Below are 18,498 nucleotides of genomic sequence, written 5' to 3'. Positions count from 1 at the left end.
CTGTAGTAGAAGCACATCTTTTTCCTTGTAAAGAAACTTTTCATTCTTCCTGTTTACCTCTTTTTTTCACATCTTGTAAATATGAATGAACAACAGTAAATGGAAACCCAGCTAATGTTGTTTGCACATAAAACCCTGCTTTGGTCACTATTTCTTTAAATATACAGTGTGTGTTAGATAAAATAACACTGTTGAATTAACAATAGAAGAACCTCCCTTTCAGTCATAAATAGCGAAGGTACAAGTCATATGACTTTTATCTGGGACGCTTATTATAGCCGCTTACAATGGCTTTGGTATATTTGTATTGATAATATTAGTATAATTATTAGTACTACTATTAGCATTATGTTATTTGCTGTTTATCTATTTTTAGACATTTGGAGTTTGACTTAAAATAGTTCCCTACAAAGCATTATTTGAGGAGGTGGGAGAGACACTGTGCTCTTTTGGCTGAGAGATGTTCACATTTTAAAAATCCACTGCTTTTTTTTTTTTTTTTTACTTGAAAAAAAAAAAAAAAATCCACTGCTGAAAAGTATTGATTTCATCTTGTTTTTTCAGTAACATGAAACAGCACTGGTTGTCTATAGCAACCGAGTTGGAGCAGCACATTGCATGTTCTTACTGTGTATGAAGAGAGTGTGACGTGGGTCATCAGTGATTACGGACTTCATTATGATAAATCATTTTGAAATAGAGTTAGGAGACAGATCTGTAATCAGTATTTGTAACAGCAAGCAGACGGTGGAGATGAGCTGTCGTCCTTTTGTGTTGCTGTTGGCATCAACTGTCTCCTGTAGCCCCCTTCATACACAACACACACTCACACACACATTCACATAACCTTCCATGATTTCCATCATTACATAGCAACGGCATCTAATCATTCAGTGTGAGTCATCATGCTCAGAGACACCCCCTCCCTCTTCCCCCTAACTTGACTCACAACCCCTGCTTGACTATGCAGTGACACATTTCAACTTAATGGTATTTTTCCAGAGCTTTCACTTCTACCCTGATATCCACATAGAAAGACAGGTAGGAGAAATGAGGTGAAATTAAGCACAAGCCAAAGCAAGCAGCCAGAGGCATTTGCCTTAAATAATGAGATAATAGGAATGCTCAAGGTCAGATGAGGTTAAAAACACTCTTAAAAATAAGAGTGAAAACATCATGTTGTTGCAACACTGGAGATTAAAATTAGTTTACTCGGATACTGAATTTCAGATTCAGCTATCTAAACCAATGTCTGCAATTCATATGTATTTCCCTCTTCATATCCTCTACTTTGAATGTGCACCTCTTCATATCCTTCATCAGTGATTTCATTTCCTTTCCACTTTAATCCCTAACCTTCCATTTGTAAAAAGCTTCTCTCCACTTCGAAGAGCAGCGTCTCTGTTTTTAACTTTGCATGCGTGCACTTTAAAATGTGAGAAAGTCAGCTCTGATCGAGATTGTTCTGCCTCTAATTAATGATTAGCATTATTCGTACAAGTGGAGTTTGGGCTGTATCGAGCTGCTAATGGAGAAAGCTCTTGTGAGCCAGGGACACTGTTTTGAAAGCCAAAGCTTTAATGAAGGCTGCTGGCAGGTACTACATTGAGACATATTCATATTCATATTCATGTTATGAAACAAGTAGAAAGTACTTACATTTCTTAGTGTAAAATGAAAGCTGAAGGGTAAGTAAATGTAGGGAGCATTGCAATTTATTATTAATATTGTTTGAAGCATGAGACAGATAAGAAAGTGCAGGGGTGAGGAAAAATCCAAAGGTATGTGTTTTCATAAGACTTCCTACAAGATAGTGAGAATTAAGGTTATTTTGGACAAGAGGTGCTAATGAACCAGCACATCCTTGTTAAAGAATTGTCAGAGTCAAAAAAGACTATTATTATTTAATGAACCAGTAGAACCAGTAGTAGATAACTCTATTTCTGAAGCTTTGTCAGCTCAGCTGTCATTCATGATCACAATCCACAGTAACATATCATACTCTGATAACCTAAAAGGAAGCAAAACATTTACTCTTAGTACACATATAGGCTCAGTTTGCACTGAGCCAAATGTACTAGCTCCAGCAACCAACAACGTGAAGGCCCTGCTAAAATGAAGATCAAGTGAATTAGTGGAATAAGCTCAACTTAATCCTGTATCAGTTGCAATGGCTTTAAATGATTATATTACTGCTTAGCTTTGAAAGAAAAGGAGGGATGAAGAAGCTGCATAGTCACCAGCTATGAATCTGAATAAAGTTCAGAAGGTGGACCTGTGGGTAATTTGCTCGTGTCAGTCAGTTTAGGGTCAAGTGCTGCTAACAAACAGCCAGTGGTTGGTTATTGTATTTAGCCGTGGGCTCATCAGCTGGAACTGAACTGAATGTGCCGGGTGGTATGTTACACAGAGTCATCCTTCAAATCATCCACAGAAACAGGTTTATTTATTTATTTTTATAACAAAAGGCAGAGACTACAGTGTAGTAGGTGATTGAATAAAGCATCTGGCTGACGTTACAAATAAATTTCAGTCAATCATATGAATAAACTAAAACTTCCTAGAAGTCAATGACTAGAAAGTGAAATAGTTGATTAATGTCACATCTTAATCCTGCCTGAAAGTATGTGAACTTTGTGCAGCTGGGATCCTGGCAACATGGATTCTCTGCTTATGATAATCTAAAGAATTCAGTTGCCTCAAAAAAGGCAAATTAAAAGGTGATCTGGACCACATTCGCCATCTTAATATTCATACAAATGTGTCTTGGGCTGGACTGAAGTTCCACCCATAACTGACATGCCACCAGTAAGAAACAATAGGACATATAGCAGATATGCATTGGTCTGACATTACATGCATTTCAGCCATTTGAGAAGCATCCAAACTTTAATTCTCTGCTCCATTAAAAATATCTGTGGTCTGTACTGAAAGGGAAACACAGGAGCAGCAAAGGGAATCTGATCAGTTTTCAAATGAAAACAGTGTGTAGACTATAATCATACATCACGTTCCTACATCAACACGACTGCTCACGGCAGGCCAGAAATTAACCAAGAAGAGGTTCAGTCATTGAAAAACACTAGGTGGTATAAAAGCACGTATCCTTTTCATAAGGACAACAGAGAGGACAAAATGTGGAAATTAATTGCTTGAGTGTTTGAGTGAGAAAGTGAGTGATTTATTATTTAAATACAATTTGTTCAGTCTTGCAGACAAATATTCTGCATGTATAATGTTCTTTGTACAGGTTGATGTCTGGAAATAGTGAGATGCTACAGACCCACAAAGTAAGCCTGCTTCTTAAAATTTAATAGGAATGCAAAGATATTTTATAGTGTTTACGCTTTGATGTTATCCTACACTACATAGGAAAGGATTACTCCTGCTCTGTCCTGTACATGTAATAAGAAAAAATGACTTCCTACAGTAGCCCAGAAGTGTCACGGTAATACAAAAGCCACAACACAATATGATTAGCCACAATCCAACACAATAAACCACAACAGTTGTGAGCAGCAGTCAGAGGTCTGGAGAGGTGTTAAAGACGGTTAAAAAGCAAGTAAATAAATTATCTTTATTGTGTTTTAGATTATTTTATTTGTTGTGCTCATCTTTATTTGTAATGCAGACATTTCAACATGAAAAGGTTTAATTTTATACGTACAATTAATGGATTTAATTTCAGGTGATCAACGTAGCAGGAAAGATAACAGTTTAGAAAAGGCGAGAGAAAGCAACAGAGAAAAATGTGTGTTAAGCTTTAAAAGTAATCTACCAAAAACAGTCATTTTATGCTCCTGGCTAACAGCAGGCACTAGGCATTGGGCACTAGGTAAGCCATAATGGAAATGATTATCAGCCTCATAAAGAACACAGAATGTAATTAATCGTAGAGGTGGTGATGCATTGTGATCATTACATGTAACTTCCACAAACAGTTAAGAGTTTTTTATTGCATTGGAATGAATGCATTGTATATGGCAATATTGTCAGTATTTGTCTTGTTTTCACTGTCAGGCCTACATTGCAGGCTGTCATACAATAATACAGCTGAAAGAGGGAAACATCTACTGCATGATATGTTGGTGTGTGGAAGGAATGCAGAATATACATGCAGAAAATATGACATACTGACAGATGAATACACCTGTAAGCTGTATTTTACTTGAAGTAATGCAATGGGGAGTTCACAGAGGTTACCTTTTTTCATTTCGTAAAGTATGGTAAAGCAGCAACAGAAATAAACAACCTTTTTTCTTAGTGGATTTTATGACAGTTACCTGAATGATGTTTTGTAGCATGAGATTTGAGCAAAATTATTAGGACAAAACATGCACTGATGTTCTCCTGCATGACACCTGCATGAGCTTGTGCAGATTGGTAGTGACTTGATGAATATAAACTGATTGTCTTTCTTGCCTTAATGAAGAAGGATTATAGAAATGTATGATGCTGAAGCTTTACATGTGATTTCAACCAAAGACAAAAAAAAAAAAAAGAAGCTGTTTTAAGTAGCATTCGCATGTTAATTTATTTGATATGCATTGTGGATAGTTTTAGGATCTATGTTGGCTTGAAAAATTTAAGGGTTTTACATTAGCCATTGCAGAGCTGCACTTTTAAAACCAGGGATGTATGAAAAACAGTTTAATGTAACATGATATGAAGGTATCCTTCATTTGGAAGGAAAAATGAGATTATTACTTTTGGATCGATTATCAAACAAACCAAATATACATACAGGAGCAGGGTAAAAGGGATCAAAAGCCAAACAAAGACATACATACAATCAGGCAAATACAAAAGAAAAAGGCAAAAATCTATTTGACTGTGAATCTAATGATGGCAATATTAATCTGTCATCCATGACTTTGTCTCATAACCTACACTAGATTAACAGACAAGACGTTTAGTATGTAATTATTCTTCTAAAGCAGAAATCTTAAAGGTTTGGATAAACTGTTGCAGTCAAATAGCCAAAAATCATTCAGCTCATATTTTGTAACATTTGGTTCTGATAAAACAAAACATCTTAGAATTAGTAAAAATACAAAAAGTCCCTATAAAAAAAATAAATGAATAAAAAAATAACACCAGCTATTTCAAAAGAACATCTTGGCCACTCTCATCCAAAATAGAGGGAACAGGTAATTTGACAGCTTAAACGGGAACCATTTTCTAAGAGCATTTAGCAGTCTATTACACAATTACTCATATTAGATTGTGATAGTAAGTGGAGCCTAAAGCAATTCAGGATAGTATTACAGACTGCCAGGAGGCCCCGACAAGGACAGGCTTTTGCTTATTATAGTTGTTTTATTTATTTATTTTTATATTTCCCTCTTTAACTCAGTCTGATCAGGATACAATCAACTGATCATAGCAAAACTGCTGACAAGGAGAAATATAAACTGAACAGAACAGGTGCTGTGTTAGTAAATTAAAACTTATAGTGGTGTGAATAAAAGGGCAGTATCTTGCAAAAATACCATACATCTGCTTACAATCATTTGTAATTAAGTAGCTCCCTCTTTATTAACTCATGGTTCTCTGAAAAATAAGTGTAATTATCTTTAATGACCTGATTGCAATGCTCACCATTTTGATATATATATGCACAGAATATCTGATTAAAGGGAATATTGACCCAAATCATCAACATGTCGATAAATATACCACTCCTTGCACCACCAGCATTAATGAAAGTTTGATGCTTTGCAGTATCTATGAGACTTGCAAGTGAAAACATTGTTTAGATTAATCAGTATAATCTGCATGCCAGTATCAGTGTTTCTCCATCCTGGTCCTCAGGACCAACTATCCTGCACGTTTCTGTAGGTGTTCCTGTGCCTTAACACACCTGGCTGAAATGAATGACTCATTGACAGGCTTGCAAAGAGCTTTAAATGGAGTTCAGTTAATCTGAAACAGGTGTGCTTGAGTTAGGAAACATCTAAGACTTGCAGGGCAGTGGGTCCTTAGGACCTGTATTGAGATATGTGACAAGTGAATTAATGGCAGGGGAAGTTCTTTGGATTTAGTTTTGCGCGAATGAGTCTCACAAATCCTGTACTACAAGCCTTTCACAGTGCATGCAAGATGATTGCTCTTACTGTGGTAAGAGAAAAAGACCTTTATTATCCACTGGCATTTATATTCATAGCATAATGATGATTTTAATAAAACATTTTGACAATAAAACGTAAATTACTGATAAAAAAGTGCTGTGTGCACATGTAAGTATGTGCCACATTAAAAGTAGAAAAAAGTCTCAGCAAGATTATCTGCAGCTATGTTTTTCCTAAATCCCTGTGGGTTATGAATAAGAACTAAGTCTTCATCCCAATGTGCAGGTGTGCCTGTAAATGGGGCAAAAACAGCTGCCACTATCTACAGATAGTTGTCCAAAAAATCCAGGTCTCATACCCCCGGGGAAAGTGGCTGTCATTTAGACAGTACCACCTGTCACCACCTGCAGATTCATGACACATATCCAGACAACCAGGGACAGGTCTCAAATCCAGGTTTATTGTAGATGGCTTCTTTCCCCTAGCCTTACATACAAGTTACATTCTGACATGTTTAACTTGATCTCAGTCTCATTCAAAAAGCAGAAAGCAAATCCTAATTACATTGATGTAAGAGCTACAGTGTAAAGAATCTGTAATATCCACCTCTGTGAGGTCCCCGTAGCATCATAGTTTGATATTTAAGGCATTTAAACAGCATTTAGGAATAACAAATGTAGTATACTTACAAATTGTGACATGTCCTCTGGGTTGATTATGTTGATGACATTTCCATTATGCTTGTATATACAGCCTTTATATGGTTTAAAATGAGCTGAATTAGTCTCTGTCACTCTTTTAGAGATCACATCACACACTAAGATGAAGGCTACATTTCTGCTGAGATAAAAAAAAAAAAAACTACACAGTTAGTGTCATTACCTGCCATTCACAACCTTCACCTCTTCCTCAAAACGCGTCCAGCTTTCTTTCATCCGCCTCCATCACTGACATCCAGAGTCCATCACTGGTCATAGACACCTTGAGTGTCGACCCCCAGCCTGACAGACACAATGAAGCATGGCCCTGCTTTTAGAGTCAGGTCGCACTCACTCTTACATAATCATCTCTGTTAAAATGCCACTCTGTCTGCCAGTGTCTGGCCCCCCAACCTTTAGAAAGGCAAACCAGTTTCTTCAGCTGTAGATGAGAGAGCTTGTGATCATAATGGTGCTAGTGCACCAGTTGGTCTTCAAACTCTGATTACAGTAGTGCTAATAATGATCACATTGCCTGGTCAGTGCCTCCTTTACTCTCTAATGTTTTAAAAGTTCTTCAAAATCTACAATTTGAAATAGTTTTTGACATTTATAGCATTTTTTTTTATCAATAATTCCAACTGATAACTGCGATATGATCAGAAATAAGAATATAAGTAATGATCATGTTTTTCTTAAGTTCCCAGTGTCTCATTTGTAACAACCTAACATCATTTGTTTGATTTGAGTACTTAAAATGATCTGTGCTCATTTATAACCAGGTGCAGTCGCTGAAAACAGACTGTGCCTTCGGTGCCACAGTAATCACTGATTTGATTTTATGCATGGGGAACCGAGCCACTAAACAGCCAAACAAAGTTTTTTTTTATAATAAACAAAGTTTGATTGCTCCAGATGTTTAAATATGCTTTGTATATTAGTGTTAACAGACATCAATGGGTAAAAACAAAAACATTTTTATCTGTATGTTTGTTGAAACTAGAAGGTGTGGTGGAGGAATTCTACTTTTATCTAACCCTCTGCTGCACAGAGTAAAGGAATAATCAACTTAAACCGAAGCTTCAAGAAGATCAAAGCATAACTTTTAACCAGTCAACCAGTTAACCAGATAATCATTTGTGAAAATTGGTGTAGAAATGCATCAGGAAATTGGTTTTTGAAAGGATTTTTTTTGTCTTCTCTTCCCAGATAATGGATTAGGACTTTTTACACTCATCTTCCTTTGGAAACTGAATTATATTAAGTGTGTCAGTAACAGTGGCTGACTGACTGCAGGAAGCTGCCAGGTCCCTGCCCTTGTCTGTCATAAGGCCAAAAATCAATCTCAACTTTTGGAACAATAGTATACAGTACACAAGAGCAGGTCTTTGGATATTTAAAACAAAACATGTAGATTTCTTTAGTTAAGTGTAAGCTCTGTTTACATTGTTGTAAATAAAAAAATACTACTAACAAAACCAGTTTTACACCACTGCACTGCAGAAATTTGCAGGAGGCTAAACTGCTAATTTATCTCCATAGTTCCTACACGAAGTGTTGTTCATGCTAGTACAAATTTACCAAAAATTTCTTGGGTCCAAAGAGTATTGTTATCTTTCTTTTCTTATCCTCCCAGCTGATTAATCAAGTTTTGCAGTCAAGCACTGTGTCCCTCAGGTTACATTACTCATCATCAGCAGAATTCATTAATACATGTGTGCTACCTTTTTCTTCATGATAAACATTCCCAGTCCCAGCTTTGTTTCCAGTAAAAAGCCATTATTGTGCTTTCGACTGCCTTTGCAGGAAAAGAAGGCTCTCTGTACTAAAGAAATTTAAGTTTTCCTCCATAATGAAGGCCTTGGAGAATTCCCTCAGAGAAGATATACAAATTTAGGTATCATGGATTTCATTGGGCTGGCTGAGAGTTGAATTTCTTAAAACAATAATTGACATTGCCTGAACAAACTATAGGCTGCTTGGAAAAGACTCTTTGATAAATGACAGACAATCTTTAGATATAAATGACTGTAAAGTTCAGAGTTGTACTGTCACATTGAACTTTGATAAGACTAAAATAGCATATTATACTTACAAAAATATACACTATGAATATGCAAATGCTCAAAGAAATACATATTTTGGTCAAAGATGATGACAGTTATTAATTACTAATATTCAGTAATGCTTAATTTATTTATTTTTTTTAACCTTCTTATTTGACTGCCTGCCTTCTGTAGCTCAATGTACTATAGTTATCTTCATTTCAGGAAATATCTGTTGTCTCCTGTTTTAAATTAATTTCTTGTCTTATCTGTTATGTTCACAATACTTACTAAATAGATGTATGTTTATTATAATTGCAAAGATAATATGAGGCAAGTTTTTGGTCTTAGTCAATGTCAATTTTACTTTCCAGAAGCATAATTAAAAATGGCAATGATTAAGAATATTATCACTGTAAGCTCCTCCGTGAGCCACCACCTTATCGTGGTGGAGGAGTTTGTGCGTCCTGATGATCCTAGCAGCTATGTTGTCGGGGGCTCATGCCCCTGGTAGGGTCACCCATGGCAAACAGGTGTCTAGGGGAGGGACCAGATGAAGTGCGGCTCAGAGTAGAGCCGCTGCTCCTCCACATCGAGAGGAGCCAGATGAGGTGGCTCGGGCATCTGGTTAGGATGCCTCCTGGACGCTTCCCTGGTGAGGTGTTCCGGGCACGTCCCACCGGAAAGAGGCCCCGGGGAAGACTTAGGACGCCCTGGACGGACTACATCTCTTGGCTGGCCTGGGAATGCCTCGGGATCCGTCCGGATGAGCTGGTGAATGTGGCCGGGGAGAGGGAAGTCTGCGTTTCCCTGCTTAGGCAGCTGCCCACGCAACCCGACTCCAGATAAGCGGCAGAAAATGGATGGATGGATCACTGTAAGCTGAGCAAGCCTGGGAAAGGTTTCAGGCAACGAGTGGTAATGAGTTAGTGCCTGTACGCTGGCTGGCAGAGTACCAGTGGTTGTTGTGGTTAAATGAATTTGCATTGTCCGACAGGCAGGCAGGAAATGGCACTGAAAGGAGGTGGGCGAAGGAGATGTTAGAGAGTGGGGCAACACCAAAGACTTTGTGGATCTTGAGATGAGATGATGATTTTGTTGGAGGAAAACTGAAAGAGCAAACAAGTTTGCAAAATGTGAGATGTTATTTCACTATAATCAAAGCTTGAAAACAACTTGAAGAAATGTTGTTTTTTATTTTCTGACAGGTCTGGGTGTCATTCTTTTACTGGACATGGTGTGCAAATGACACAAAAAACAACAAAAGATGCAGAGAAGTAACATACATCATGGTTTGGTGTGTTATTATTTAAATATTTAATTAAAATTCCACATATGATCATCAAAACAGGTATGATTGACTGAAACCACATTTTTAATGTCCTAATGGGAGTCAGTCCAGTCACAATTACTAACTGAAGGTTTGACAGATTTCTATCCTTCTTCTGATGTGACAGGTGAAATAAAGCTGATCTGAACTTAAATGGTGGTCATATTCTCTCTCTTCTTGTCTGTGGTGTATTTCTCAGAACTCTACGAGAATCACTCTAATTTTGTCTTTTTTTGGAGCATAGCTTTTCTTCAACTGGACTGGTTCCAGGAATAAATTCAAGATCTTTTTGTTGCAATTATGAAATCCCAGGAGCAGAGGATTTGTCTGTCATACTACAATTTGGTTTCTCTCATGTGTACTCTGGCTCATATTTTGCCATTTTTTGCTACTTCTCCCATTTTAAGGAAAATTATAGCCATCTGAAACCTCTCAATGTGCTGTGTGTTTATGCTCTTTGGTCCAGAGGGTCTTGGTTATATCAGACCACAAAGGCACTTGGTTGCCTAGGTGATGTGCTGTAATCAGATATGGCCTAATGGCTCACTCTGCGTTAACTCGTGTGTCAGCTCAGCAAACGTGCGGCTACAATATTTACGGTATCATTAACTCATTATTTACTTATTTCAGGATTGAAGCCTGCTCTCAGAGCCTTATCCAAACATTTGTGTAGAATTGAAATCATATCATGAGACACAGATGTATGAAATGCCATGAAAATGGCAGCAATGTCTGCCTGAAAAACATCTGCTCAAGCAAATTTTGTGGGCTAAACATCTCTGAGTTATTTAGCCCAGGCCAGAGACAGTAGAAACAAGGCGAAAATGAAATCCTTATTTGGAAATTAAACTGAATTACTGGCTTTGTTGTAAAGGACTGAAATTGCTTTACAGTTTCTTCCTAATCACTTACTGCTAGTTGCACAAGCGGCTACAGGAATAATGACTGTGAGCAAAAGCAAAACTTTGAAGCGGAAAAGAATAATCTCCCATAACAATAACTCCCATAACTATCATTCAAAGGGGGGGGAAAGCATTTGCTTTTTTTTTTGCTTTTTTTTTTTTTTGCTTTTTTTACATTAATACACTCATAGCTACCAATTCATATACTACTTTTTTTTGTTTCAAACTGAATGTATTTATTTTGAGTGCAAAATTTATTTTAAAAAAGTGCAGTACAGCAGGTGACTAGTGATTGCAATCATTGCTTTCTTGTACAGAGATTTTGTTCAGCCTCATGGTGTGAAGTAGCAAAAAGCATGCATGTCCTTTTAAGGCCAGTGTTGCAGTGAGACCAGTGTTAGCAGAGCTAAATGTACATGGACTAATTGATTTAAAAAAAACAAGAGTAACTAAGTAAATAAAACTTTATTTATGTGGCACCTTTCAAGATATAAAATCATAAAATGTTTCACAAGAGCTGAGACTTCTGAACTTATTGACAGATCCAACACATCCAAGCAGCTCGCATTTGCTTGTTTAAAACAAAAAAAAGTAATGCAATGAAACACTGCATTTCCTTTGCACACAAGCATCTCCTGCTGTAATTTCATGGTTACTGAAAACAAACAAGAATTAATTACTACTGTACCCTAAGAAACCCAAAGAAGTTAATCACACTTTTTATGTGATTTCAACTGGATCTGATTTAATGGGAGGCAAATGAGGTGAGATTTGTTTCTGACAACAATACATGGCCTGTGGATTCCAGTGTGACTCCACCAAAAGGGGAATTTAATACCGCAGCAATAAGCATTAGCTGCATTAAGCACACACACTGTAACAGCAAGTTCTGTAAGGGGAAAGGGGGGGGGGGGATGTTTGAGCTGAAAAATTTCAGGGAAGGCTGTCTGGGTGGTCTAATAATGGTCTAATAACTGCTCCTGGTGCAACAACAGATGGCCTGCAACTGATTAGACCTGTTCTGTTGATGTTCAGCATTTACTGCAAATTTGATTATAGGCTTTTCAGGGGATTTTGAAATATATTTCTACCAAAATTTAGTCCATAACATGTGTAGCTCTCAGTTTTAAGTTGTGAAGTATCAATACTTTTGCCCTTTTTAAAAGTGGAGAATAACATTCGTCAAATTGAATGAAATGTGTAAATCACATTTATTTAATAAAAAAAAAAAAAAAAAGAAAAGGAAGACCAAGATCTAAATTTAGATTTTATGGTTTATGAATAATCAAGTTTTGAAAAAGGATATTTTATTAATGTTTAAGACAAGGTCCAAAGATGATGGTATATTAACCATGATAATTTAACATGTAGCAGTGAACTGGTGAATATGACACAAACTGACAAACAAAACAATGAACGAGGGACTACGCAGAGGGAAAAAAAGAGAAAACTGGGTCTAGATGGGAATTCTTCATGATGATTTGCATCTATTTTCATTCTGGTGAAAATGAAATGACACTCATGGGATATTTTTTTGATCTGCAACACTTTTCTTAACCTTTTTGCACTGGGGCAAAAACTTTGGGGGGATGCTTCTTAAATTTCCTTACACTTTCTGTGTATGACCGGAAGGAGGAAGCTTCCCCTAATGACATCTCAGGAATTTTCCCACAGCAAAAGAAGACAGCAGCCAAGAGATTAATCTCTTTTAGATGTTTAGAGTGGAACGGGATGATGTTGAATCCCAGTGCTCCTACCACCTCTCTGTCCTGGAGGTCATCACTGTTTCCCTTCGTTTTGTATGTTCTCTTTTTGAAAACACTGAACTTTAAAGTACGTTATATAGAAAATTGAGTGAATAAACACTTTTTTTTTAGCTTCCAAACTGCTTGTATGCTGTGAGAAAGCAAAAAGCAGACAAAGTAGTACATTTATTTTATCCCAAACTGACAGCAATATTTAGTAGTTCACTCCAGCCCTGTATTTAAAGAAGGACACTGTGACTTGTCATATGGATAATATAATGGTATGGCAATGGTAAAAAAAAAAAAAAAAAAAAAAAGAGAGAGAGAGAGAGAAAGAAAAAAGTACTGCTGCTAAAACAAAACCCAACAAAGAGTACAAAATATTGAATTGAATTAAAGTTTTTATTTGAACATTAAAAACGACTAAATGGAAAACAGGAAAACAAAAACCAAAGGATGAAAAGATAATTGAAGATAAAGACTTGATAACGAACTGAATTTGACTGTGTGGTGAAAAAAAAAATGTTGACGTCTCTTGTTCAGTGGGTAAAACCAGACGTCTAAATAATAACTGAGATAAAAACGTAAGCTTTTAGTTTGTGAAGAAGTTGGGCTTGATATACTGATCAAGTGAGATTTACTTTATCTTTGTTTCTACTTGTTAATCTGGCAAACACTGCAGTATAGGTGACCTTGGTTGTGCATCAGGAAGAAGGAAAACATTAGACTTTACATTTCTCTTATAAATCATGCCTAAAAAAAACAAGCCTCAGAAACCAAGTACATGGATCTACAACATGCCCCTGCAGTGACTTTATAACACCCACAGGGAGCCTGTTTCATGCTTAATATGTTCATGCTAATTTTAAATAGACCAGTTGAACTACCTCGTGGCCTTTTGATTCAGCCTGTTTGTTCAGCACTGTGACAGATGTTGAATGCAACTCAAACAAACAAGTTGTGGTATACATCACTGTCCCTGTGTGGTATGGAACATGTGGTTGCCTAAACAGTGTAATTTTCTTTAATTATTATCACATTGCATCTTTTGATTACAAATGTCCATGAGATTTACACATATGAATAAAGTAGCTGCTATTTTTGGGTGTTTGACCTGAGTAGAAACGGCAAGTAATTAAAGAAGTAAACAAGTAATTTGGAAGATTGCTTGTTTTATACAAACAAGTCATATATTTATTTATTTATTTATTTATGTTTTAAATCACAGTGGTAGATCCATTGTAACATTTGTCATAGCACAGCTTCTGCAGAGACACATGCACGTCTGAGACTGATTATGCACCATCACAGATGCTGGAACAGGAGCTGAGCTCTGAAACAGACCCTCAGCCTCACTCTCCTGTTTCCCAGTGGAAACATGCAGCACTTGAGATTCATTTGAATCTGAAGGATATTACTTTTATTTACAAAAGAAATAGCTCCTGGTTTTACTAACAGCTATGATCATAAATGTGAGAGTTAATATAATCAGATTGTGAGACAGTGTTTTTTCTCTTTTGGTTAATCTGAGCTCTAAAACAGCATAAATTTGAGACGATGAAAATTTGCATAATGCTGTTTAGTTTTGTTGAGCCACTGCCTCTCAACAAAACTCCCCGAGGCTGCAGCTCACCTGTATGAAATGATAGTTGAGCAACAACAACAACACAAAGTTAAAAATGTAAAAGCAAAGAAAATGAAGGAATATGCAAATATAAAATATTATTCAAAAGAGAAAATTGAACTTAAAAATATAAAAAATATGAAGAGGATTAGTAAAAACAAAAAAATGAACATTTATATTTAATTAATAATAATAATATTTAATTCATTTATCGATATAATTGTGGTTTTCTTATTTTTCAACATTACTTTGGCAACTTCTATCTATCTATCTATCTATCTATCTATCTATCTATCTATCTATCTATCTATCTATCTATCTATCTATCTATCTATATATATATAAATATAGATATATATACTACAAATACCTACAAAAAATGGAGTTTAGCTGGACAACAGACTAGGCTGAAAATGCAACTATGAGGCCATCTACAAAGGACAGAGCAGACTCTGCTTCTTGAGGAAGATAAAATCACTCAATGCCTAAGATATTATGTAAATACATTTTACAAGTTTGTTGTGGAAAGTGCAAACTGCTTTGTAGCCTGCTGGGCCAGCAGCATCAGAGACTTAGAGAAACTGATCTAACTGATCAAGAGGGCTGAATCTGTACTGGGGGAAAGCTGTACAATGAAAATTGCTGCTTTCTCTTTTTTTTTTTTTTTTTTTTTTTAACCTGTCTTGTCCAGCATTGTTGCAAACAGAATGATTGTCTGGCTGCCGTCTGGTGCTGGGCAATTTTACTCTATCAAGCAGGGATTTATACTACATGTATAAAGTCCCTCTTGATGACATGAGAAACTTTATTAAATCAGACTCTTAATGCTGGACTCGACCGGAGGGGACAGAGAGAGAGAGAGAGAAAAGAAAGTAGAGAGAAGAGGGAGGGGAGAGAGAGGGACAGAAAGGGTGTGGGGAGTGCGGGTGGGGACTTGAAACATCATACAGAAGACCATGTAATCCATACTACTTACAACATATATAGCTAAGATCATCCTGGCCAGTAGGTCATTACACAACTAGTTGATAATAGTAACAATAATAATAATAAGAGTAAGAGTAATAATAATAATAAGAACAGAAATAATAAAAAAAAAGAAAAAAAAATATGATAATAGATATAAGTGAAACTGCTGTATTCAAGAACACGCGCAGAGAAACCTGTGTGGATGTGTTGGAGAACTCGGCCACACGGCGACGCAAAGAATGTGTGGAGACGTTCATGAAGGAGTGACCATGCAGAGTGATCATGCAGATGCCACCTCACTTGAACAGAGGCCAGAGTCAGGCCAGCGGTCCCGAGACCCAGGCCACCAGCCCCCCCGCAGGCAACAGATCCCGACCGGTCCACAGAGAGGACCACTCGCCCGCCCAGGAAGGCAGCAGCAGGAGACCCCAGCAGGAGCCGCCCCGCGGACACAGGGCACCGGCCCCGGCGGGCCGAGGCCAGCAGTCCCCGACCCCCCCGGGCACCGGCCGCCCGGGACAGACGGGGCAGAGGGCCCGGGCTGCTTTCTCAACATAATGGATAATTCTTCATACCATCTACACAAGACAGTTAGGAATCAATAGTGTGTTCAATCAGGGGCTTCTTTAGGTCTGCTGGAAAGTAACAGGAGGTCATTCTGGCCAGCAGCCATCACCCTGTAGAACAAGAACTTTTCATCAATATCTTTTGACTGATGATTAATTGTCCTAAAATTCTCCTTATATATTCTCATATAGTCATTTTTGTCATTTGTTTACAGATTAATTCTCTAAACGAATTTTGTAAATTAAGTCTGGTCTGATCGAACTACTCTAATCGCAATGCTGCTAGTAGATATTAACATTTTTACATGGAGCTTAGTTAAACTCAAAAGTTATGCCTGTGATAATGATGCGGTGTTTTCTTTATTAATAAACAATAGGAGTGCATGCAATGCTTTTAGCTCCATGTACGTACCCCCAAAATAATCTTTTTGCATTGTAGGTTTTTTTTTTCATGTTTGAAGAATTTGAAGTGTTCATATGTTAACACTTCAAACAATTGCCATCCATCCATTTTTCATACCTGCTAAATCAAATTCAGGGTTGCTGGGGGCTGGAGCCTATCCCAGGAGCAGGGTAAAACCTGGACAGGCCATCTGTCTATTACAGGACCAACCCAAATAGATGATCAACCATCCACACTCACCCCTAGGGAGAATTTAGAGACACCAATTAACCTAACATGCATGTCTTTGAAATGTAGAAGGAAGCCGAAGTACCCATAGACAACCCATGCATACTCATGAAGAACATGCAAACACCACACAGAAAGGTCCAGCTCGAAACCCCTCTCTCCCTTATTGCTGTGAGGTAGCGTTGCTAACCACCTCACCACCATGCAGCCCGTAATTAAGTGCTATAAAGAAAAGAAAAAAGCAAAGGCTGAAATAAAAATAGAAAAAGAATACGTTAAATAGAGTGTTAACATAAAAAACATAGCAAGTTATAAACTGAAGATGAGCTCTAAACTCACTTTTGTAAACCCTTGGACTACTGGCTCCCTATACACATCAAATCAGCATGACTTGCTTCTTCTCTCTGTAATACTGCTGTATTCAACAGAGTTTAGGCGAATGTAGCAGTTTTGACTCAATGACAGTGTTGTTCTGCTTCTTCTGCAGCTGCTTACTTCAGCAAAAGAGGACACTAAAAGGCACATTGTGCTTGTTTGTTTGTTGTTTCACATAAATGTCTATACAGAAAGTCACTGAAAGACAAATCTCCTTATTTTTAGGGTTGCTAACAGATCAAATGTCAGTTTTTCAGAGTTTAGCCTTTTTTGTTGTTGTTGTTGTAAAAACTTGGACGAAAAAAAAACCAAATAAAAAATATAAACATATTTTGCTGGTATGGAGATGATTAAAGGAACTGAGCGGAGGTATTCATGCATGTAGGGGAGGATAAAGAAAAAAGGGCCAAGATAAGATAGAGCTGATCATATGCAACACAGAAGGGCTGTAACAGTCTTATCAAGAAATTTACTTGATCAATGAAGGATTTTTGTTTTCTTTATGTGGAAGTTGAAGCTGAAACCTGATATTCCTTCCACTTTCCAGCAGAGATGCCTATCTGTTCATAGAATTTGGTACAAAAAGGTATGAACAACATTTTGTGCAATGTCTACATATTTCCAGAAACATGAGCGACCCGTGTACCTGCACAGCCTGCACATTCATTCACCCTGTCTATGGTTTTAGTAAAAAAAAAAAAAGTTCAACTGCAACAGCAAGCTATGGATAGTATGCAGGAGCAGATCTACAGGGTGGAAAGCAATAACAATTAAGGGCACTCAAAAAAAATAGTTATGGCCCAGGATCAAGCTGCATCTACCTCCTGCAGTGCTCCGCAGCTGCAACTTTCACCAGGTGAGGTCAGTTTTTACAGGTGATGTTTACCACCAAAAGCTGAAGTTAAATTAAATAGGTGATAAATAGAATGTCTGCTGATGGCGACAGACAGTTGCAATTTAATATGCGTTGATATGTCTTGATAGTGACTCATTGTGTGTGATTCGTAACAGCATATTTCTCTGCTTAGCTAGTTTTGTTTTTAGTAAATATAAGAACAGTTTATGAAAAATTTAGATATGAAAAATACTGCTGGAGCTGAGCTTCAGTGACAGTTCTGTGTGATTAATATCAGCAATGAAGCTGATCAGTTCAACCTTGTTATATCCTTACTATGAGATGGGAAAATAAAACAACAGGCTTCAAAAATAATAAGTTGTCTAAATGGATCCACCCTTTACTCCAGTTGGACCACACGGTCTGTTTAAATTCCAGTGCAGTGACATTAGATGTTCCACAATGATGGAACATGTTTTCAGTGAAAAACCTACAGGTGTGTTGTAAGGTTAGATATGTGAAGGTTTACTAATGCATCCAATTTTTTTAAAATCAGTAATTATGATAAAAGCTAACTATGATGCAAATCTTACTGTATAACAGAGAAACACTGCGAAATTCTAAAAGTGAATATATTTAGTATACCAGATTTTTTTTAGTGGAGGTCAGAAAAAAAAAACATGTATCACAGCAAAAACCAGAGTACC

Source organism: Melanotaenia boesemani, chromosome 4 (assembly GCF_017639745.1).
Source record: "Melanotaenia boesemani isolate fMelBoe1 chromosome 4, fMelBoe1.pri, whole genome shotgun sequence".
NCBI classification, from domain to species: Eukaryota; Metazoa; Chordata; class Actinopteri; order Atheriniformes; family Melanotaeniidae; genus Melanotaenia; species Melanotaenia boesemani.
This window is presented reverse-complemented; position numbering follows the sequence as displayed.